Source organism: Bufo bufo, chromosome 4, assembly GCF_905171765.1.
Source record: "Bufo bufo chromosome 4, aBufBuf1.1, whole genome shotgun sequence".
In the NCBI taxonomy this organism is placed as follows: Eukaryota; Metazoa; Chordata; class Amphibia; order Anura; family Bufonidae; genus Bufo; species Bufo bufo.
In genome coordinates, this window is record NC_053392.1 from 269463193 (window position 1) to 269487340 (window position 24148).

Here is a 24148-nt window from a genome sequence, read left to right on the forward strand (position 1 = left end):
GTGTCCGCTGTGGACAGTGACATTACCTGGGGTCCATCTCCTGTGTAGCGTTTACACATCCAAAATACCTGTGACATTCCCTGTAATTTTATATTTGCCGCTGCTGACATCAGCAACATTATCTGCGGTATATCTTCTGTGTGACGTTTCCACATCCCAAATACCTTAAAATTTTTTTGTGCATACACTTACAAATCCTACGCTACTGTACGTGTGACATACTTTCAAGCATATATAATATTTAATATGAAGAAGGAGAGCAGTAAGAGACAGGGAAGTGGGCCGTGATGCTGATGGTGCATGCAGAGGCCGTGGCCCTGGGCGTGTTGAAACTGTGCCTGCTGCCAGAGCACAAGAAAAACAATCATCCACGATACCTAGCTTCATGTTCCAGTTTGCAGGGAGGTGCAGGATAACGCTCTCGAAGTCAGACCAGTGCGACCAGGTGGTTGGTTGGATTGCAGAAGATAATGCTTCCAGTCGGTTAAGCACCACCATGTCTTCCACCAAGTCCAGTCTCAGTAGCCAAGAGTCTGTTCAACACAATCCTCACCCTGATCCTCCTTCCTCCCACCATGGAGAGTCTTGCCAAATAAGTGATCCCACACTCGGATATTCCGAGGAGCTATTTTCAGCGCCATTCTTTCATTTGGGCCTTTTGACAAGCTCGCTTGAAGAGGGACATGAGATCTTGTGGCCTGATTCCCAAACGCTTGAGCATTGACAGTCACAAGAATATGACGGTGGGGAACGGCAATTAGTGTTTCACAAGGTGGATGATGATGATAAGACACAGTTGTCAATAAGTCAATGGCAATTAGTGTCTCAAGAGGTTGATGATAAGGATGAGACACAGTTGTCAATAAGTTAATGGCAATTAATGTCTCAAGAGGTTGATGATAAGGATGAGACACAGTTGTCAATAACTGAGGTTGTTGTTAGGTCAACAAGTCAGGAGGATGAGCAGAGTGAGGAAGTGGAAGAGGAGGTGGTGGACGATGAAGTCACTGACCCAACCTGGGAAGGTGGCAAGCCGAGCGAGGACAGCAGTACAGAGGGGGAGGCATCTGCAGCACCGCAACAGGCTGGAAGAGGCAGTGGGGTGGCAAAAGGCAGAATACGGGTCACACCAAACAGGCCCGCAACTGTTCCCCGGAGCACACCCTTGTGGAAATCTCCCTTGCCAAGGGGTAGGTGTTCCGCAGTCTGGCGCTTTTTTGAGGACACTGAGGCCTTCCGCAGCCTGATGTCGGTGGCCGTCCTTCGTTACGCTGTCCCCAGCCGCCACTATTTTTCACGGTGTGCCGTGTCCGCCTTACACCAGCATGTGTCCTGTAACATCACCCGTGCCCTGACCAATGCAGTTACTGGAAAGGTTCACTTAACTGCTGACACATGGACAAGTGTTTTCGGCCAGGGACGCTACATTTACCTGACGGCACACTGGGTGAACGTTGTGGAGGCCGGAAGTGAGTCATACCCTGGGATGGCACAGGTGCCACCGATGCCAAGGATTGTGGGCCCACAGGGCTCCAGGTTCCACATGCTAGGCTTTGTGAGCAGCAGAGGGCAGTAGTGGAATACCAGCTGCAACATGGTCGTCGCCTTTCCAGTCAGCTTCCACTCTTCACAAGCGAGGAGTGGGCATGGATGTCTGACCTCTGTGAGCTTTTAAGAAACTTTAACCGCTTCACGTCCGCCCATAGACTATAAACGTCCTATGGGTGGACGTCTATTTCTGACAGCACGTTTTAAAACGTCCTGTCAGAAATAGCAGCTGCACGCTAATCGTGCAGCTGCTGATCGGGTTGCCCGCTGTCAGTGACAGCAGGGCAACCCTAAGACAAGGCAGGGACAGTTCCCAGGTGTCCCTGCCTTCACGATCGCTGCAGACACAGCGCTCACCGAGCGCTGTGTCTGCAGAGAAGGAAGCGCTGTGCGCTTCCTGTGTCGGCCCGGCGGTCATGTGACCGCCGTGACCGGAGTGTGCAGGAGCTGTGTGAGGTCTCTCAGAGACCTCGATCAGCCCTGCTGTGAGGCTGTACAGCACTGGATTGCTGCTGTACAGCCTCTATAGGGGTGCATTTGTCCTGTAACTGGGGCTACTATGTCAGCCCCAGTTACAGGAGAAATCAACTGTGAAAAAAAAAAGAAAAAGTGAAGCAAATGTCCCCCAGAGGTCTTGTATGACCTTATGGGGGACGAAAAGTGTAAAAAAAAATAAAAAAAATAAAGGGTTGAAAAAATAAAATAAAATAAAGTTTCACATGTAAAAAAAAAAAAGTTCCCAAGTTAGGAATAAAAAAAAAAAATTAAAAATAGAAAAAATAAAATAAAATAGACATATTTGGTATTGCCGCGTCCGTAAAAATCAGCTCTATAAAAATATCACATGACCTAACCCCTCGGGTGAACACCGTAAAAAAAAAAAACTGTCAAAACAAGCAATTTTTGTCACCTTGCATCACAAAAGGTGCAACACCAAGTGATCAAAAATGTGTATGTCCCACAAAATAGTACCAATAAAACCGTCACCTCATCCCGCAAAAAATGAGCCCCTACATAAGAAAATCTCTCAAAAAATAAAAAAAACTATAGCTCTTAGAACATGGAGACACTAAAACATCATTTTTTTGGTTTCCAAAATGCTATTATTGTGTTAAAGTGAAACAAATAAAAAAAAGTATACATATTAGGTATTGCCGCGACCGTAAAAACCAGCTCTATAAAAATATCACATGACCTAACCCCTCGGGTGAACACCGTAAAAAAAAAAAAAAAAAACTGTGTCAAAACAAGCAATTTTTGTCACCTTGCATCACAAAAGGTGCAACACCAAGTGATCAAAAATGCGTATGTCCCACAAAATAGTACCAATAAAACCGTCACCTCATCCCGCAAAAAATGAGCCCCTACATAAGAAAATCTCTCAAAAAATAAAAAAACTATAGCTCTCAGAACATGGACACATTAAAACATAATTTTTTTGTTTCAAAAATGCTATTATTGTGTAAAACTTTAATAAATGAGAAAAAGTATACATATTAGGTATCGCCACGTCCGTAACAATCTGCTCTATAAAAATGTCACTTGACTGAACCACTCAGGTGAACGCTGTAAAAATAAATAGAAACTGTGCTAAAACAACCAATTTTTTGGTCACCTTGCCCCATAAAGTGTTATAATGAATGATCAAAAAATCATATGTACCCAAAAATAGTACTAATAAAACTGGCACCTTATCCCCTAGTTTCCAAAATGGGGTCACTTCTTGGGAGTTTCTACTGTAAGGGTGCATCAGGGGGCTTCAAATGGGACATGGCATCTAAAAACCATGTGGAGTTCCTTTTCTCATGCGCCCTGCCGTGTGCCCATACAGCAGTTTATGACCACATGTGGGGTGTTTCTGTAAACCGCAGAATCTGGGTAATAAATATTGAGTTTTGTTTGGCTGTTAACCATCGATGTGTTAAAGAAAAAAATTGATTAAAATGGAAAATCTGCCAAAAAAGTGAAATTTAAAAATTTGATCTCCATTTTCCTTTAATTCTTGTGGAACGCCTAAAGGGTTAACAAAGTTTGTAAAATCGGTTTTGAATACCTTGAGGGGTGTAGTTTCTACAATGGGGTCATTTATGGGGGTATCCACTATGTAGGCCCCACAAAGTGACTTCATACCTGAACTGGTCCTTAAAAAGTGGGTTTTGGCAATTTTCTTAAAAATTTGAAGAATTGCTTCTAAACTTCTAAGCCTTCTAACGTCCTAAAAAAATAAAATGACATTTCCAAAATGATGCCAACATAAAGTAGACATATGGGGAATGTTAAATAATAAATATTTTATGAGGTATCACTTTCTGTTTTAAAAGCAGAGAAATTGAAATTTAGAAAATTGCGAATTTTTCAGATTTTTGGGTAAATTTGGGATTTTTTCATAAATAAAGGTGAAATATTTTGACTCAAATTTATGACTATCATGAAGTACAATGTGTCACGAGAAAACAATCTCTGAATGACTTGGATAAATAAAGGCGTTCCAAAGTTATTACCACATGAAGTGAGATATGTCAGTTTTGCAAAATTTGGCCTGGTCAGGAAGGGGGCAAATGGCCCAGATGGGAAGTGGTTAAGGAATCAACACAGATGGTGAGCGGCGATAACGCTATTATCAGTGTCACCATCCCACTTCTGTGTCTACTCAAACGCTCGCTGCTCACAATTAAGGACGACGCTTTGCATGTGGAAGAGGTGGAAATGGGGGAAGACATTACACAGGGTGATAGCCAGACCACCCTCAGTTCGTCTTCTCAGCACAAATTGGATGATGATGAGGAGGAGGAGCAAGAGATGGTTGCCTCCGCTACAGAGGGTAGTACCCATGGAAGTTTAATTCCAATGTGTTCAGTGTGGATGGGCAGAAGAGGAGGAAGAGGATGAGGAGATTGATAGTCATCCTCCTGATGACGACAGCGAAGTCTTGCCTGTTGGGACTCTGGCACACATGGCTGACTTTATGTTAGGCTGCCTTTCCCGTGAACCCACGCGTTTTACGCATTTTGGACAATACCGATTACTGGTTGTTCACCCTTCTTGACCCCCGCTACAAAGAGAACTTCTCATCTCTCATTCCTGTGGTGGAGAGGACGAGCAAAATGGTGCAATACCAGGAGGTCCTTGTGTAAAAATTGCCCCAAACATTTCCAGCTGACAACGCTGGCGGCAGAGTAAGTAGTTCCTTGGGCAACCGAGGAGGGGAGATGAGGGGAACACACAGCAGTTCCAACAGAGGCAGGGCAACACTCTCCAAAGCCTGGGACAGTTTCATGACACCCCGCCAGCCCCCTCAACCTGATGCGCAGCCTAGTGTCATAAGGATGGAAAATTTTTGGAAGATGGTGAAGGAGTACATAGCACACTGTGTCAGCGTCCTCAATTATCCCTCTGTGCCTTACAACTACTGGGTGTCCAATCTGGACACGTGGCACGAACTGGCGTTCTACGCCTTGGAGGTGCTGGCCTGCCTTGCCATCAGTGTTTTGTCAGAGCGGGTATTTAGTGCTGCTGGGGGCATAATAACTGATGAGCGCATCCGCCTGTCAACTGAAAATGATGACATGTTGACTCTTATAAAAATGAACAAGGCCTGGATTTCCCCTGACTTCTCTACTCCACCTGTGGAAAGCAGCTGAACATAAAGGCACTTTAAATGTTTTTTTGTATAATGTACTGAATACACTGTATTCCCATGCACCCCTTCCATCACAAAAAAGGGTATATGGTTTAAATCTTCCCTTTCTCGTCCTCTTGCTCCTCCTCTTCCATCATATCAACATGCTTATTAGTCTGCCCTCACTCCTAATGTTGTAGGCCCTGCAGGCCCTCGCATATAATGTTTTAGAGGGTCAGCTCACCAGCAGGCCCTAGCCTACAATCTTTTAGAGGGCCAGCTCACCTGCAGGCCCTCGCATGTAATGTTTTAGAGGGTCACCTACAATCTTTTAGAGGGTCAGCTCACCAGCAGACCCTCGCCTACAATCTTTTAGAGGGTCAACTCTCCTGCAGGCCCTTGCATATAATGTTTTAGAGGGTCAGCTCACCAGCAGTCCCTCACCTATAATCTTTTAAAGGGTCAGCTTACCTTCAGGCCCTTGCATATAATGTTTTAGATGGTCAGCTCACCAGCAGGCCCTCACCTACAATCTTTTAGAGGGTCAGCTCACCTGCAGGCCCTCACATAAAATATTTTAGAGGGTCAGCTCACCATCAGGCCCTCACCTACAATCTTTTAGAGGGTCAGTTCATCTGCAGGCCCTCGCATTCAATGTTTTAGAGGCTCAGTTCACCAGCAGGCCCTCACCTACAATCTTTTAAAGGGTCAGCTCACCAGCAGGCCCTCACATATAATGCTTTTGAGGGTCAGGTCACCAGCAGGCCCTCAACCATAATGTTTTACAGGGTCAGCTCACCAGCAGGCCCTCACCTACAATCTTTTAGAGGGTCAGCTCCCCAGCAGGCCCTCGCATATAATGTTTTTGAGGGTCAGATCACCAGCAGGCCCTCAACCATAATGTTTTACAGGGTTAGCTCATCAGCAGGCCCTCGTCCATAATTTTTTCAATGGTTAGCTAAGCAGCAGGCACTCACCCCTAATGTTTTAGAGAGTCAGCTCAGCAGCAGGCCCTCGCCTGTAATGTTTTAGAGGCTCACCAGCAGGCCCTTGCTCCTAATGTTTTTGAGGGTCACCAGCAGGCCAAGGGTGCATGATGTCCTCGTTTATGTGTAATAAAGGGTGTATTGGAGTGTCACTTCGTTGTAATTTTTGGAAGCCCTTTCACTAAGTGCATAGGCTTTATGAGTGTAGGAGTCCCACTACCTGAACAATTGAATGAGACCCTCCATTGTGTGATATACAGGTTGTAATTTTTGGCAGCACTTGCACTTTATATACAAGTAAATATACAGGAAAGAATGTTTCCTAACAATTTTTCCTCAGTCAGTCTGTAAAAGTGGCATAATACTCGGACAACATCATTCCCAGCAGCAACCTGGGAGTCCAAGATGCATCCAGGCATCCTCCCCATGCTGTTCCAGAACCATTCTGGTGGTGTTTCCATCAATTTCTGACCTTTTCCTATGAGCCAGACACCATCCCCTCTTCAGAGCAGGTATGCCTGGTTTAATGCTCGGGTTCTCCCATTAAATTCCATTGTGCTCGGGCATCCAGAGGTGTTCGACCCGAGCACTTTGGTGCTTGATCAACACTAGTAGTTACAGTTGACTGAAATGGAAGCTGTGATAACATTTGCACTGAACCCCTTCTAGTGGTGGCTGCATGAAAAGGCAGTGTTTTAACACCAGAAAGAGAAGTAGGAGTTAAGCGCTGGACCCTAATCCATTCAGGCCCCATAGTAGTTAGTGTGGTCTGCCTCCATTGAAAGTATGGCACTGCAAACTGCCTAGTTGTCACGAGCATGGTCATGGTCGTGACTCCTTGAGCCGCATGCAGTTGCCCGCAGTCTGGTCTTGTGGTCAATCACAAGTGAGGGCTGTTAGTATGATGCCTCACGTGTGGTTGCCGCTGGCAACATGATGTTATTTGGCAGTATAGCAGCCTGAGTTGGTTGCTAGGCAGCTTGCTGTCAAGTGCATGAAGTTGCACCTGGCAACCTGTCTTTGTAGGTGTGCACGGGATTTAAGTTATGTGCGCATTTCCCCTTTAAGTGACACTTACCTTCTTTGGTGTTGGAAGGGTTAATTTCTTTCCTAGTATGTCTGTGTGGGTGTGGCTACTTGGGCTATTTAGCCTCTGCTGGAAACCTGTAGCTGAGGGGTACTCCAGGCATATTATCCTGATGCCATCTATCCAGTGAGGGCCACCCTTGTGGTCATAAATCTAATGTATTTTTGTTATGCTTATGTTTGTGTGGAGTCTCACCTTATTGAAGTTATGGATCTGGTTTCCTGTGTGAGTTTATGTTGTGTGCTGTGTCCTATTGTGTTTGGTGTGGATAACAGCTATTGAGCACGGGTTCCAGTCAGTGTGTCTGTGGCAGGTAGGTGTGGAAGTGGTTTCACTCGCCTGCCATATCCATATGCTGTTGATGTTCCCCTTTCCTTGCAGCTTGGCCAGTTAGACTCCTGTTCCTCCGTGTCTAGGAGGAACAGGTCATCTTACCCTGCTCCTAGTCCAGGGATCTCTTGAGGGCTAGTAGGGACTCGAGGTTCCTGAGTATGAGCCCTCCTACCATCTGGGTTGGCTCATACAGTTAGGAGTCAGGGTCAGAGTTAGGGACGCTTTAGGAGGTGACCTGCTCCCTAATTCTGTTGTCCAGGCCTAGCAGCTTCCTTATCCTTAACATCGCACGGATGAGGGTTTTCCCCACTCTCATCCGTGACACTAGTCTACTGGAGTGCAAGTTGCCCAATCACGCTCACATTACTGCAATGGGTCTAACCATTAAACTATTCATGGAAAGCATAGTTCCCTCCACAACAGGGGCAAAATTGGCAGACAGGTGGGGAAGTACTAAGACAAAAGACTCCTTAGAATGGAGCAGGTGACACATAGTAGATGATAGGTTAGGGGCGGAGAAGACAGTAAGGTGAACTAACTTTAAAAGAAGTCCCTGGTGTCCGGGTATTTACCTCCTCAGGCTTCAGCACTGTCTGGAGCTCAAATTACCAGTCTGCAATTAGGCTAGCATCTTGTTATATAGACAGCCAGGGACAAGTGTGTGGCTACTAAGACTCATAGAGACAGTCAGCAGCTTACACTTGGCAATTGCACACACATACTGTACATCATATGCACACCATACACAACACCTACACATCATATACAGCATATGCACACTATACACAACAATTACACACTATATACTGTACACCCTATACAGCATATGCACACCATACTCCCCAGAGTCATTAAAGACCTAGACAAAACCTGCTAAAGTAAATTAGACTCCAGACCTAAAAATAGGTACAGACCTCACAATCCAAAATACACGTAAATATAAACCCATACCAAATATGTGTAGAAACTGAAAATTACATCCAAAATACAGAAGAAGTAGTTCTATGCACAATATTAAGCAGGTGGTTTTAATATTATAGGTATGTTATAGTGGGCACTCAATATCTGTTGCTATACATCAGGTCCGATTTGTTATAAATTATTTATTAAATCACAATATATCATACATAACATAGAATAGATTAGAATTAGACAGTATAAAAAATGTAAAAAATCTCAGTCTGATGTAAAATATTGCGGTTTGTTGAAATTGATGATTTCAGATATATATCAATAAAACATATCTAAAAAAAGTTCTGTTTGTATCCTTATAAGCGCTGCACCTTTGTTCATAGCGCTACAGAGTCTCAATCGTATATTGTGCTATTGGGGAAAACAGTTCACAGTCTTATGCGGTATATCCGTGAGTATAAAGTTCAATGTTACTCACTATTTGGGGTCCGGCTTGTACGTATCAGCCCGTGGTGGCGTCCCACCACAGGTCAGTACACTTACCCGGCTTCTTTATGACACTATGAAGTATCTTCCGATGTTTAGTATCCGCAGTAGCATTACGGTGGTTGAAGACCTGCTCACAGCTAACTTCTATGCGCCCCACGTGTAGCTGGCGTCCTATGTTTTACCAGCACTTCACGCGGTCAGGGCGTCAAAGGAATCCTCGCTTGTTAATCAGTTTGAGGCTCCTATGGTGAGTCAGGGATGATGTCGATTGCCGTCTATGCGGTTATGTCCGTAACTGTGCGTGCTGATCAGCTAATGTCTCTGATATGGTGAGGTGTCTTTTTCAATATAAGGATCCCATCCGCTATACGCGTTTCAAGGTCTCTGACCTCTTCCTCAGTAGCCACTATAAACCTATAGGTTTTAATATTATGACTGAGCGTGTGTGTGTATATATATATATATATATATATATACACACACACTAGCTGAAGGACCCGGCTTTGCATCGGTGCATTTCATCTATTTAATTGAAGGTTTGTATGGGTCGTTAAAAGATATCGACAGTATCCACTATAACAGTGACATCTACAGTACCCCGCCCCCCACCCCTTAACACTGACCACCCCCACAGTGCCACGTCTCCTTAAAATGGGATGTCCACAGCAGCCCACCCCCTTAACTTTGACCTTCACAGCAGCCTGCACCTTTAACAGTAAGTCCCTCAGCAGCCCACCCCCTTGACAGTGACCTCCACAAACGCCCACCTCATTAACAGTGACCTCTACAGCACCCACCCCTTAACAATGACCATAGATTACAGTCCCCTTAACTGTGACCTCCACCATTCTCAGACCCCTTAACAGAGACCTCCACAGTGACTGCCCCTTTAACATTGACCTCCATAGCGGCTGCCCCTTCATTAGCAACCTCCACAGTACCCTGTCTCCTTAACAGTGATTTACACAATAACCCGCCACCTTAAAAGTGACCTCCACAGAGCTCCGTTCCCTTACAATGTGACCTCCACAATTCCCAGCCCCCTTAACAATGACCTCTACAGCACCCCGCCTCTTAACACTGACCTCCATAGTGGACCGTCCCCTTAACTGTGACCTCCACCGTTCCCTGCCCCCTTAACAGAGACCTCCACACCGCCCGCCCCTTTAACAGTGACCTCCACAGTACCCAGTCTCCTTAACAGTGATTTCCACAACACCCGCCCCCTTAACAGTGGCCTCTACAGCAATCTGCCCTTTAACACTGACCTCCATAGCGGATCATCCCCTTAATTGTGACCTCCACAGCAGCCAGCCCCTAGGGTGGCCAGAGGTCCGCTTTTAGGCAGGACAGTCCAGCTTTCAGACATCCTGTTCTTCGTCCGGCGCAGGGCCTGGACGGACACATGGATGTCCTTTTGAACAGCTCACTCTCAGACAGCAGCACTGTGCTGTGTGATCGTGAGCTGCAGGGAGAAAGTTACTGTCCCTCCTACCCCTGCAGCTGACAGAAGTAGATTTTTACCTTCATTTTTTCAATCCTCGTCAGCTGCGGAGTGGTAGGGGGCATGGCTTAGCGGGGACTGGGTTTTTAAGTCTGTCTTTAGCGTGGACTGGGTTTTTAAGCCTGCCCCCTGAACTGTGACCTCCACAGCACTCTGCTCCCTTAACAGTGTCATCCACAGACCGCACCCTGCCCCTTTAAAGGAAATCTGTCACCAGGATAATCGCTATTGAAGTAAAGCCATGGCCTAATAGCACTTAGTACCTTATTTCCAGATGTGCCTTTGTTCCAGCAATAGATGTTTTCTATCTTCTGAAAATCCAGTTTATTTGGTATGCAAATGAGCCAGTAAGATGCCCAGAGGGGTGTAACTCTTGCAGGAAGGAGCCCAGGCACGCCTCCTGCTAGTGCCCAAGCCTGCCCTCATGCTGGGATCAGGGAAGGGGGCAGAGTTATGGCTTAAATGTGATGTAGGAGGGGTGGGTGGACACATTGTAGCAGGAGGTGTGCCTGGTGTTAAACTGTGTGTATGTGGAGACTAAGGAACGGAACGTGCTAGAGAGCTGAAACCCGGTCTAAAACCTTCCCAGACACCTAATGTACATGTGTGCCAAATTTTGCGATTATAAATGTGACAGTGCGGATTCCTTCAGTGGACATACATACGCATACACTCAGCTTTGTATAATATATACAGTCCATAAATATTATACGGTCCATAAATATTGTGACATCTACACAATTCTAAAAATTTTGGCTCTATACGCCACCACAATGGATTTGAAATTAAACGAACAAGATGTGCTTTAACTGCAGACTGTCAGCTTTAATTTGAGGGTATTTACATCCAAATCAGGTGAACGGTGTAGGAGTTACAATAGTTTGCATATGTGCCTCCCACTTGTTGAGACCAAAAGTAATGGGACAATTGGCTTCTCAGCTGTTCCATGGCCAGGTGTGTGTTATTCCCTCATTATCCCAATTACAATGAGCAGATAAAAGGTCCAGAGTTCATTTCAAGTGTGCCATTTGCATTTGAAATCTGTTGCTGTCAACTCTCAAGATTAGATTCACAGAGCTGTCACGATTAGTGAAGCAAGCCATCATTAGGCTGAAAAAAAAAAAAACAATCAGAGAGATAGCAAAAACATTAGGCGTGGCCAAAACAACTGTTTGGAACATTCTTAAAAAGAAAGAACGCATCGGTGAGCTCAGCTAAACCAAAAGACCCAGAAGACCACGGAGAACAACTGTGGTGCATGACCGAAGAATTCTTTCTCTGGTGAAGAAAACACCCTTCACAACAGTTGGCTAGATCAAGAACACTCTCCTGGAGGTAGGTGTATGTGTGTCAAAGTCAACAATCAAGAGAGTGAATACAGAGGGTTCACCACAAGATGTAAACCATTGGTGAGCCTCACAAACAGGAAAGACAGATTAGAGTTTGCCAAACGACATCTAAAAAAGCCTTCACAGTTCTGGAACAACATCCTATGGACAGATGAGACCAAGATCAACTTATACCAGAGTGATGGGAAGAGAAGAGTATGGAGAAGGAAAGGAACTGCTCATGATACTAAGCATACCACCTCATCAGTGAAGCATGGTGGTGGTAGTGTCATGGCGTGGGCATGTATGGCTACCAATGGAACTGGTTCTCTTGCATTTATTGATGATGTGACTGCTGAATCCTGAAGTGTTTCGGGCAATATTATCTGCTCATATTCAGCCAAATGCTTCAGAACTCATTGGACAGCGCTTCACAGTACAGCTAGACAATGACCCAAAGCATACTGCAAAAGCAACCAAAGAGTATTTAAGGGAAAGAAGTGGAATGTTATGCAATGGCCAAGTCAATCACCTGACCTGAATCCGATTGAGCATGCATTTCACTTGCTGAAGACAAAATTGAAGGGAAAATGCCCCAAGAACAAGCAGAATCTGAAAACAGTTGCAGTAGAGGTCTGGCAGATCACCACCAGGCATGAAACCCAGCGTCTGGTGATGTCTATGTGTTCCAGACTTCAGGCTGTAATTGACTGCAAAGGATTTGCAACCAAGTATTGAAAAGTGAAAGTTTGATTTATGATTATTATTATGTCCCATTACTTTTGGTCCCTTAACTAGTGGGAGGCACATATGCAAACTGTTGTAATTCCTACACCATTCACCTGATTTGACTGTACATACCCTCAAATTAAAGCTGACAGTCTGCAGTTAAAGCACATCTTGTTCGTTTAATTTCAAATCCATTGTGGTGGTGTATAGAGCCAAAAATGTTAGAATTGGGTTGATGTCCCAATATTTATGGACCTGACTGTATATACTAGACATTAAGTCCGTTACAATAACGGGCGCTAGAACAGTATTGCATGAAAATTTGTAGGAACAGTCTATATTAAATGGCAAGGGAACTTGACCACACTGACTGCTGGCTCTGACTGGTGGATGTGGCTGAGACTGCTGGTACTGACTGGTGGCTGAGACTGGTGGCTGGTGACACTGACTGATGGTTGAGATGGCTGGCACTGACTGGTGGCTGACACTGCTGGCACTGTGACTGGTGGCTGTACGACTGGCACTGACTGCTGGTGCTGGTAGCGACTGGTGGGTCAGACTGCTGTCAGGGGCTCTTCTCTATGTGGCTGATAGCGCTGTGACTGATGAACAGAAATGGCAGCTGGAACTGACGAACAGAAATGGCGGCTGGGACTGACGAACAGAAATGGTGGCGTTCCGACCTGCTTGCCGGCGCGGAGGTGTGGGCGGTGCAGTCAGCATGTGGAGCACCGTGTCCTGACTGGTCGGCTCGCTGGTGTGAGTGGTGCGGGGGGCGTGTTATTATTAGGGTTAATCCTGCAGTATATAAATCTTTTGCTAGAGGTAGTTGTGCATTGTGTGTGTGTGTGTGTGTGTGTGTGTATATATATATATATATTACTCTTTTTATGAGTCAAGGTAACCAAAAAATGGCTGTTCTGGCACAGTTTTTATTATTTGTTTTTTTACAATGTTCACCTGACAGAGTAGTTAATGTGATATTTTTGTAACAATGTGGCGGCCCAATGAATGTTTCTGTGTGTCGTTAAAAGCGGCCTGATGGTTGGCCCTTCCATACAGCGGTCCCCAAGGACCACGGCATGGAAGGGGTTAAACGGCCGACATCGGCACCTGCACCGATGTTGGCCATTTCAAGCAGTGTAACACTCTACAATCCTGAAAGGGGTGCTGCGCGCTCTGCATCTCCTTCACGGTCGATGTGAAAGGAGTAGGGAAACTTGTGTGTAGCGCTGTGTCCATGTGGAGCGCTGTGTCCTGATTGGACGCCGCGCATGCCCAGTGCAAAACTGCTGACACACACACGGACACAGCACACACATAGGGATTTTATTATTTATATATATATATATATATATATATATATATGAGAGAGAGAGAGAGAGAGAGAGAGAGAGAGACCAAAAAGCGGCAGCACTCCAGAGTTGTGGTGAAAAATGTGAAACTTTATTCACCCATGTGACAAGGCTGTCTGTGTTAAGGTATGAGGCTTGTGCCTGGATGAATGCTTACGACCAGTTTGAGGAAGACAGGTCGACTAAATCCTAGACTTGAAGTTTGGCGTGGACCTGTTTGCAAAGTGTGAACACACGCCTGGACTTCGACTCTTTATGTGGGACCTGCAGCGTGGTGTGAACTCAACACCAGGACTTTCAACTAAGGTGAAGTTGTTTGCTGAACTGCTAAATCTGCTTGTGTGAATAAAACACTGGAGGTTGATTAAGAACTGTTTTTGGTGCCTCTTTTCTGTGTCCGCTCACCCTGCCTACCAGAACAAATCCCCACTATATATATTGGTGATGTGTACAGTATAAGTGTTGGGAGGCGTGTATATCCCACCCAGATACCCCAGCTGGGTGAGATAACTGAAATCCAGAAAGCTGCAGTGGTTTCAGCAAAGTGTAGTTTGCTGAGACAGTTTTGTCTAGATGTTGTTCTGGGCTGGATTTCATGTGGCCTGGGGGATAGGTTTGGTAGTGGGATCTGCCAATCCACACCCTTCCACTACATGAATTGTCTTGTATTGTCGGAGGTGATCGCAGGTGAGGCCTGCTGCTGTAATCAAGGAGGGATAAAACAACCCTCTGTGTATGACTTGGGGGGAAGAAAGGCTGAGGAACTGAGGAGCCATGAGGCTTTGTAAAGCTTGACGTTTGGGGGGCCCAGCGATGCCTACAGAAAAGGGGTCGCACGGTCAGAGTCAGGAGGACTTCTGGACCATCTGCCGCCAAGGGTGTTGGTGTGGTCACAGACTGGAGGCTGCTGGACCGTATATGGCTGAGGAAGCTGGATCTAATCCCATGTGTGAACAGCGCTCTATAGGTGAGGAAGAGACAACACGTGTATTAGGTAGAGCCCAGACTGGCAGGGGTGTGTGTACAGTGTAGTATAATATTTACAGGACAGGAAATGTGACACTGTGCAGTGTAATATACACAGGATAATTTTTGTGTTTTCACCCTGACCTTTTGAGGCCCACTATAGAATCAAAGCCTGAGCCCACTGGAGGATACTCTGGTACTCTTTTGGGCCAGTTCCACCTTGCACCTTGCACTTATATATGCACAAACAACACTTACAAATCTTTCACAGCTTCTTCTCCTTCTGTCTGGAATCCTGATGTTACTGTGACTTCAGGTCCTGTGATAAGGTCATATGATGATCAGTTCCCAAATTCTTAAATGGTTTCTCCAATACCTCGACCCCCCCCCCCCCCATCCCGGTCACCACCCACCACGAATCAGCTGTTCGGTAGTAGATCTACAAATAGATCCAGAATTGTTAAACCCTTGAAAAACATTTAAAGCCACAGGTAGATCAAGACGTCAGAAAGAAGGCCCCTGCATACATCTGTATGTGTGGGGTCCACAGTGGCGTAACTAGAAATGACTGGCCCCCACAGCAAATTTTTGAATACCCCCCCCCCCCCCCCCCCCCCACAATCAACTTCTTTGCAACCCCCACTCCTGTGGCTAGTCAAAATCACTCTCTCAGACGAGGCTGGCAGCTGCTCCATTTCCTACAGTGTCTCTGTATATAATGTCATTTTATAATACTGTCGACTCGAGGGGGCGCTGACAATAAAATCTTTTAGTCATCCTCCTGGGTGGGCCCCTTATGTATGAGGATGAGTGATTGATGCTGCGATCGCTAGTCCCCACAGAGAATCACTGTTTATGATCTTCTGCCTCGGAAAGGATGAATTAGTTGTCTGCACTGATAAAGCGTTCACCCAATGGACCAGCATAGGGCAATTATTGAGAATGAACGTTCCTAGGAACACTTCTGCCCAATATATGCCCTGATCATTGTGTCATGTAAAGGGGCTCTGAGGTTTGTATGCTGGTAAACCCAGAGGTCATTCCTCTCATGTTTGGTGGGATCTTTCCATTTTGATAGGAGGGTGCATGGATTAACAAGCAATAAATTAATAAAATCCTTAGTGAAGACCTGGTTCTCTCCATATCACAGGTAGGTTCAAACAACATTCAATTGAAAACACTCTACCTTAGATTACTGGACCCTCCTAAGTATCACATTAGGGAAGGGAGAATAGGGCTCAGGAAAAACACAGCTCACTGTTCATGAAAATCAAGTTTTAAGATATAATTTCTATTTTACTATGCATTCAGATATGTGCCATTGTATGACTGAAAAGGGAGTGAACCTAATATTTAATGTGAAACATGCTTTCATCGAATCACTTCTGGCACTACAATATTTTAAAAGTCTATCATTTTTACATAAAATATTGTACGTAGGACTTTTTAGCTTGGTAAAATCAAGTGAGCCTGTTTAACACTGTAAATGAAAGTTCTACGTTTAGCAACAGAATAGAAGATTATTTCCATGGAAATAATGGAGAACAGACTGAGGGGTCCCCTGACTTCAATACAGTTCTTGGCTCAGAATGTAAGAGTTGGAAACCAGAAACAAGAAATCTGTTGGCTATCAAATACAGCTGCTATGTGAAAACAGTGTATCGTAGTTAAGACTAACATTCAAAAAATGAAATAAAAAAAGTCTCTTATCTTCTCTATTTCATCACTTATACGTACACAAATCTACATTCAATAACCTATTCCAAAAAGGAAGCGGAACTCCATCCCTCCAGGACAGAAATCTAGTTCTGCTGAGCTACCATGACCTTTTCTGAATGTAAATGTTTACTATAGACATTGACTGTACCAGTGAGATCAGTTAGTAAACCTGCAGCACAGAAAAATGGAGCACCTGTCAAACAGATCTTATATACATAGTGAACTTCTGCTCTTATCTTCTTAAACCTTCTGCCTGTGACTCAGTTCAAAGTGATTTCATAAGACATCATGCACATGTTCGCTGTATTTCCTAGCATGCAACAAAAATGCTACAAAGTCACCCAAGACTATCCCTTACTTAAATTTATTAGCTGCAATTAACTTTTATTGAAAGCTTCCTTACTTAATAACTAGATCTACTTACTTGATTTATGAGAGGAATGCTGCTTGTTTCGCTTTTCAGTCAGTGCCGTCAGCTGTTTTCCTAGAAAGTGAAGACGTTTTATACTGCACCAATTTCAGGAGTTTGTCTTTCCCTAGTTTTCCCTCAGCTTGCTCTGCAGAGTGGATCTCGTCCTCCACTTCTTGATTTTCATATATGTATAAATATACTGTACATGTGACTCATGTGCACCATCTGCTGGTATTTTAAATCAGTCCTTCTCCTCCATCCTTTTTTTATATTCCTAAAAAGTGTTCTCTCAATCTATCAAGCTATATGTGATCAGTTCATCCTCACTCATTGACACACAGACATTTATTTTACTTTAGAGCGGCATAATTCATGTAATGGAGCAATAAATATGCTAAACTTTGTAATTCTGTATATTTTGTATTTCAGTTCCAGTATATTTGAAAAGGGAGCGCTACTGAAAAGGTAGGGCCCAGCACTTTTCTCCAAAGCTTTCTGCATTAGGCTCAGACTATTTATCACATTCTGTCTGATCACATTGCATATGGAGACAGAGATCCCTTCATAGGTTAACAGCCAAATGAGATAGGGCCAGAATGAGATGAATGGCTGCCCCTGTGTCATGAATTAAAATCCATCACTCACTGATAACTGAGAATTGTAGTGAAAGCGAGCACTCACTCTATAGCATTACTCAGATGTGTTTAATAATATTACCCTTCAATACAAAGTTGTATAAAAAAAATGGAAAAAGTTGTTATTTACAGAGATATTTCTCACTCACAGGATGGGTATATGTAAAAAGACATCTTAAAACACATTGCCCTACTTCTTCTGAGTACGGCGATACCACATGTGTGACACATTTTTGCAGCCTAGGTGTGCAAAGGGGCCCAAATTCCAATGAGTACCTTTTAGGGGGGCATTTTTATACATTTGGATTCCAGACTTCTTCTCACGCTTTAGGGCCCCTAAAATGCCAGGGCAGTATAAATACCCCACAAGTGACCCCATTTTAGAAAGAAGACACCGCAAGGTATTCCGTGAGGGGCATGGCGAGTTCATGTAAAATTTTATTTTTTGTCACAAGTTAGTGGAATATGAGACTTTGTAAGAAAAAAAAAATAAAATAAAAAAAAAATCATTTTCTGCTAACTTGTGCCAAAAAAAACTACTTCTATGAACTCGCCATGCCCCTCACTGAATACCTTGGGGTCTTCTTTCCAAAATGGGGTCACTTGTGGGGTATTTATACTTCCCTGGCATTTTATGGGCCCTAAAGCGTGAGAAGTAGTTTGGAATCCAAATGCGTAAAAATGCCCTGTGAAATCCTAAAGGTACTCATTGGAATTTGGGCCCCTTTGCGCACCTAGGCGGCAAAAAAGTGTCACATATGTGGTATCGCCGTAATCAGAAAAAGTAGGGCAATGTGTTTTGGGGTGTATTTTTACATATACCCATACTGTGTGTGAGAAATATCTCTGTAAATGACAACTTTTTAAAAAAATTTATACAAAGTTGTCAATTTACAGAGATATTTCTCTCACCCAGCATGGGTATATGTAAAAATACACCACAAAACACATTGCCCTACTTCTCCTGAGTACGGCAATACCACATGTGTGACACTTTTTCGCAGCCTAGGTGCGTAAAGGGGCCGAAAGTCCAACGAGTACCTTTAGGCTTTACAGGGTTGCTCACAATTTAGCCCCGCCCAAAATGCCAGAACAGTAAACACACCCCACAAATGACCTCATTTCGGAAAGTAGACACCCCAAGGTATTCACTGAGGGGCATAGTGAGTCTGTGGGAGATTACATTTTTTTTTTTGCCAGAAGTTAGCAGAAATAGAAACTTTATTTATTTATTTTTTTCCTCAGAAAGTGTCATTTTCCGCTAACTTGTGAAAAAAAATTAAATCATACATGAACTCACCATGCCCCTCTGCGAATACTTTGGGGTGTCTTCTTTCTAAAATGGGGTCATTTGGGGGGTATTTATACTATCTTGGCATTCTAGCACCTCAAGAAACATGACAGGTGCTCCGAAAGTCAGAGCTGCTTCAAAATGCGGAAATTCACATTTTTGTACCATAGTTTGTAAACGCTATAACTTTTGCGCAAACTAATAAATATACACTTATTGGATTTTTTTTTTATCAAAGACATGTAGCACAATAAATTCTGACACAAACTTGTATAGAAATGTAATTATATTTGAACAATTTTACCAGAATAAGTTAAAAATACACTTTTTTGGAGAATATTGCGGTCTATTTTGATTAATATCAGAAAAATGAAAACTCTCAGCAGCAATCAAATACCACCAAAAGAAAGCTGTATTTGTGAGAAGAAAAGGAGGTAAAATTCATTTGGGTGCCAAGTTGCATGACCGAGCAATAAACAGTTAAAGTTGTGAAGTGCCGATTTGTAAAAAAGGGCCTGGTCACTAGGGGGGTATAAACCTGTGGTCCTTAACCGCCTCTGGACCGCCTAACGCAGGATCGCGTTCCGGAGGTGGCAGCGCTGCGCACAGTCACGCATATATGCGTCATCTCGCGAGACGCGAGACTTCCTGTGAACGCGCGCACACAGGCGCGCGCGTTCACAGGATCGGAAGGTAAGCAAGTGGATCTCCAGCCTGCCAGCAGCGATCGTTCGCTGGCAGGCTGGAGATGCGATTTTTTTAACCCCTAACAGGTATATTAGACGCTGTTTTGATAACAGCGTCTAATATACCTGCTACCTGGTCCTCTGGTGGTCCCTTTTGTTTGGATCGACCACCAGAGGACACAGGTAGCTCAGCAATATGTAGCACCAAGCACCACACTACACTACACCCCCCCCCCCCCATCACAAATTAACCCCTTATTCACCCCTGATCACCCCATATAGACTCCCTGATCACCCCCCTGTCATTGATCACCCCCCTGTCAGGCTCCATTCAGACGTCCGTATGATTTTTACGGATCCACTGATACATGGATCGGATCCGCAAAACACATACGGACGTCTGAATGGAGCCTTACAGGGGGGTGATCAATGACGGGGGTGATCACCCCATATAGACTCCCTGATCACCCCCCTGTCATTGATCACCCCCCTGTCATTGATCACCCCCCTGTAAGGCTGCATTCAGATGTCCGTATGTTTTTTACGGATCCACAGATACATGGATCGGATCCGCAAAACACATACAGACGTCTGAATGGAGCCTTACAGGGGGGTGATCACCCCATATAGACTCCCTGATCACCCCCCTGTCATTGATCACCCCCTTGTAAGGCTCCATTCAGACGTCCGTATGATTTTTACGGATCCACTGATACATGGATCAGATCCGCAAAACACATACGGACGTCTGAATGGAGCCTTACAGGGAGGTGATCAATGACAGGGGGTGATCACCCCATATAGACTCCCTGATTACCCCCCTGTCATTGATCACCCCCCTGTAAGGCTGCATTCAGATGTCCGTATGTTTTTTACGGATCCACGGATCGGATCCGCAAAACACATACAGACGTCTGAATGGAGCCTTATAGGGGGGTGAACAACCCATATAGACTCCCTGATCACCCCCCTGTCATTGATCACCCCCTTGTAAGGCTCCATTCAGACGTCCGTATGATTTTTACGGATCCACTGATACATGGATCGGATCCGCAAAACACATACGGACGTCTGAATGGAGCCTTACAGGGGGGTGATCAATGACAGGGGGGTGATCACCCCATATAGACTCCCTGATCACCCCCCTGTCATTGATCACCCCCCTGTAAGGCTCCATTCAGACATTTTTTTGGCCCAAGTTAGCGGAAATTATATATTTTTTTCTTACAAAGTCTCATATTCCACTAACTTGTGTCAAAAAATAAAATCTCACGGAATCCAAATGCGTAAAAATTTTTAGACATTTATATTCCAGACTTCTTCTCACGCTTTAGGGCCCCTAGAATGCCAGGGCAGTATAAATACCCCACATGTGACCCCATTTCGGAAAGAAGACACCCCAAGGTATTCGCTGAGGGGCATATTGAGTCCATGAAAGATTGAAATTTTTGTCCCAAGTTAGCGGAAAGGGAGACGTTGTGAGAAAAAAAATAATAATATCAATTTCCGCTAATTTGTGCCAAAATTTTTTTTTCTATGAACTCGCCATGCCCCTCATTGAATACCTTGGGGTGTCTTCTTTCCAAAATGGGGTCACATGTGGGGTATTTATACTGCCCTGGCATTTTAGGGGCCCTAAAGCGTGAGAAGAAGTCTGGGATCCAAATGTCTAAAAATGCCCTCATAAAAGGAATGTGGGCCCCTTTGCGCATCTAGGCTGCAAAAAAGTGTCACACATCTGGTATCGCCGTACTCAGGAGAAGTTGAGCAATGTGTTTTGGGGTGTCATTTTACATATACCCATGCTGGGTGAGATAAATATCTTGGTCAAATGCCAACTTTGTATAAAAAATGGGAAAAGTTGTCTTTTGCCGAGATATTTCTCTCACCCAGCATGAGTATATGTAAAAAGACACCCCAAAACACATTGCCCAACTTCTCCTGAATACGGCGATACCACATGTGTGACACTTTTTTGCAGCCTAGGTGGGCAAAGGGGCCCACATTCCAAAGAGCACCTTTCGGATTTCACAGGTCATTTACCTACTTACCACACATTAGGGCCCCTAGAATGCCAGGGCAGTATAACTACCCCACAAGTGACACCATTTTGGAAAGAAGACACCCCAAGGTATTCCGTGAGGGGCATGGCGAGTTCCTAGAATTTTTTATTTTTGTCACAAGTTAGCGGAAAATGATGATTTTTTTTTTTTTTTTTTCCTTACAAAGTCTCATATTCCACTAACTTGTGACAAAAAATAAAAACTTCCATGAACTCACTATGCCCATCACGAAATACCTTGGGGTGTCTTCTTTCCAAAATGGGGTCACTTGTGGGGTAGTTATACTGCCCTGGCATTTTAGGGGCCGAATGCGTGAGAAGTGGTTTGAAATCAAAATCTGTAAAAAATGGCCGGTGGAATCCGAAAGGTGCTCTTTGGAATGTGGGCCCCTTTGCCCACCTAGGCTGCAAAAAAGTGTCACACATCTGGTATCCCCGTACTCAGGAGAAGTTGGGCAATGTGTTTTGGGGTGTCTTTTTACATATACCCATGCTGGGTGAGAGAAATATCTTGGCAAAAGACAACTTTTCCCATTTTTTTATACAAAGTTCGCATTTGACTAAGATATTTATCTCACCCAGCATGGGTATATGTAAAATGACACCCCAAAACACATTGCCCAACTTATCCTGAGTACGGAGATACCACATGTGTGACACTTTTTTGCAGCCTAGGTGGGCAAAGGGGCCCACATTCCAAAGAGCACCTTTCGGATTTCACCGGCCATTTTTTTACAGATTTTGATTTCAAACTACTTACCACACATTTGGGCCCCTAGAATGGCAGGGCAGTATAACTACCCCACAAGTGACCCCATTTTGGAAAGAAGACACCCCAAGGTATTCGCTGATGGGCATAGTGAGTTCATAGAAGTTTTTATTTTTTGTCACAAGTTAGTGGAATATGAGACTTTGTAAGAAAAAAAAAAAATCATCATTTTCCGCTAACTTGTGACAAAAAATAAAAAGTTCTATGAACTCACTATGCCCATCAGCGAATACCTTGGGGTGTCTACTTTCCGAAATGGGGTCATTTGTGGGGTTTTTCTACTGTCTGGGGATTGTAGAACCTCAGGAAACATGACAGGTACTCAGAAAGTCAGAGCTGCTTCAAAAAGCTGAAATTCACATTTTTGTACCATAGTTTGTAAACGCTATAACTTTTACCCAAACCATTTTTTTTTTTTACCCAAACATTTTTTTTTTATCAAAGACATGTAGAACAATAAATTTAGAGAAAAATTTACATATAGATGTCGTTTTTTAAAAAAAAAAATTACAACTGAAAGTGAAAAATTTTATTTTTTTGCAAAAATGTTGGTAAATTTCGATTAATAACAAAAAAAGTAAAAATGTCAGCAGCAATGAAATACCACAAAATGAAAGCTCTATTAGTGAGAAGAAAAGGAGGTAAAATTCATTTGGGTGGTAAGTTACATGACCGAGCAATAAACGGTTAAAGTAGTGTAGGTCAGAAGTGTAAAAAGTGGCCTGGTCATTAAGGGTGTTTAAGCTAGGGGGGCTGAGGTGGTTAAGTGGTTAATGACAATATATGTAACATTTATTATGTAACAATAAAGTATTTTTTCATAATTGGTTGTTTAGCAGCTCAAGTCTTCTTTTCTTTTTCTCATCTCTGTGGGGTGTCCGGACGAGGTGCACAGTGCACCACACCAACTGCTCCCAACAAAACAGCATGTGGGAGGAAGCAGTTGTTGCTTTCCTTCTCAAGAGACTTCACAGCTCACAGAAAACTCAGGGGCCGTCACAGTTATTAGGTAAGAGCTGATGCCGGGGAAGTAGGGATGGAGCAAGGTGAAAATGAACAGCTGCATTGCCTTTGGGAAAGTTGCTCTGGCGCCCCCTTCAGGAATGCAGGGCAATGCACCCTGTTTTGCCACACTGGTTGCACAACCCTAAGGCAGGCCCTGCTTTCAGCTCCTGCAGTGCATCCTGGTCAGTAGTCACCCTTGTATTTTCACTATCTGTGGACCAGCTGAGCAGGGGGCCCGGTGAAAATCATTCAGTATGGTAGCGCTGCAGTGCAGGGATTCAATTCATCATTCAGTCATATGGGTCCAGCAGGCAGTAGATTCGGGCCTAGGACAAAACATCCAGGGCCGAAGCCCTAAATGTTTTTACTTATGCTGGGATGTATCCCCAGTGGCGTTGCTACGGCTGATATCATTCGGTGCGGTAGAAAATGGTGTCACCCCCCTCGGGATAAGTCACGTCGGAGACGTCCATCAAGCTCTGCCCTGCCGCGCGGCGCCACTGACGTCCCTTCACGTCCTTCACTGAGCCTGCCGACCGACCCAAGAGGTAACGGGAGGCGGGGGGGGTTTGGATAGTAAACAGACCGCTGACGTGGAGGGGGGGTCTAAGCAGACAGATCGCCGACAGGGGGGTGTCAGGGGTGGGATTAAAATTTTTAAGAACAGGTTCCCTACTCAACGGCGGACGCGCGGCGTCACGACACATACACCA

The 24148-nt window shown here is 44.4% G+C and overlaps 1 protein-coding gene across 2 annotated transcripts in view; it reads right to left on the reverse strand.

The window, feature by feature from the left end:
* The window catches only part of COL21A1 (collagen type XXI alpha 1 chain), a 465445-nt gene extending 448333 nt beyond the window's left edge, over window positions 1-17112 (reverse strand). For both annotated transcript variants that reach the window (XR_005778297.1, XM_040428578.1), the window contains exon 1: window positions 17000-17112. The gene's annotated coding sequence lies outside the window, so the exon portion shown is untranslated. The remainder of the gene's footprint in view (window positions 1-16999) is intronic.
* Between the last annotated feature and the right edge of the window lie 7036 nt (window positions 17113-24148).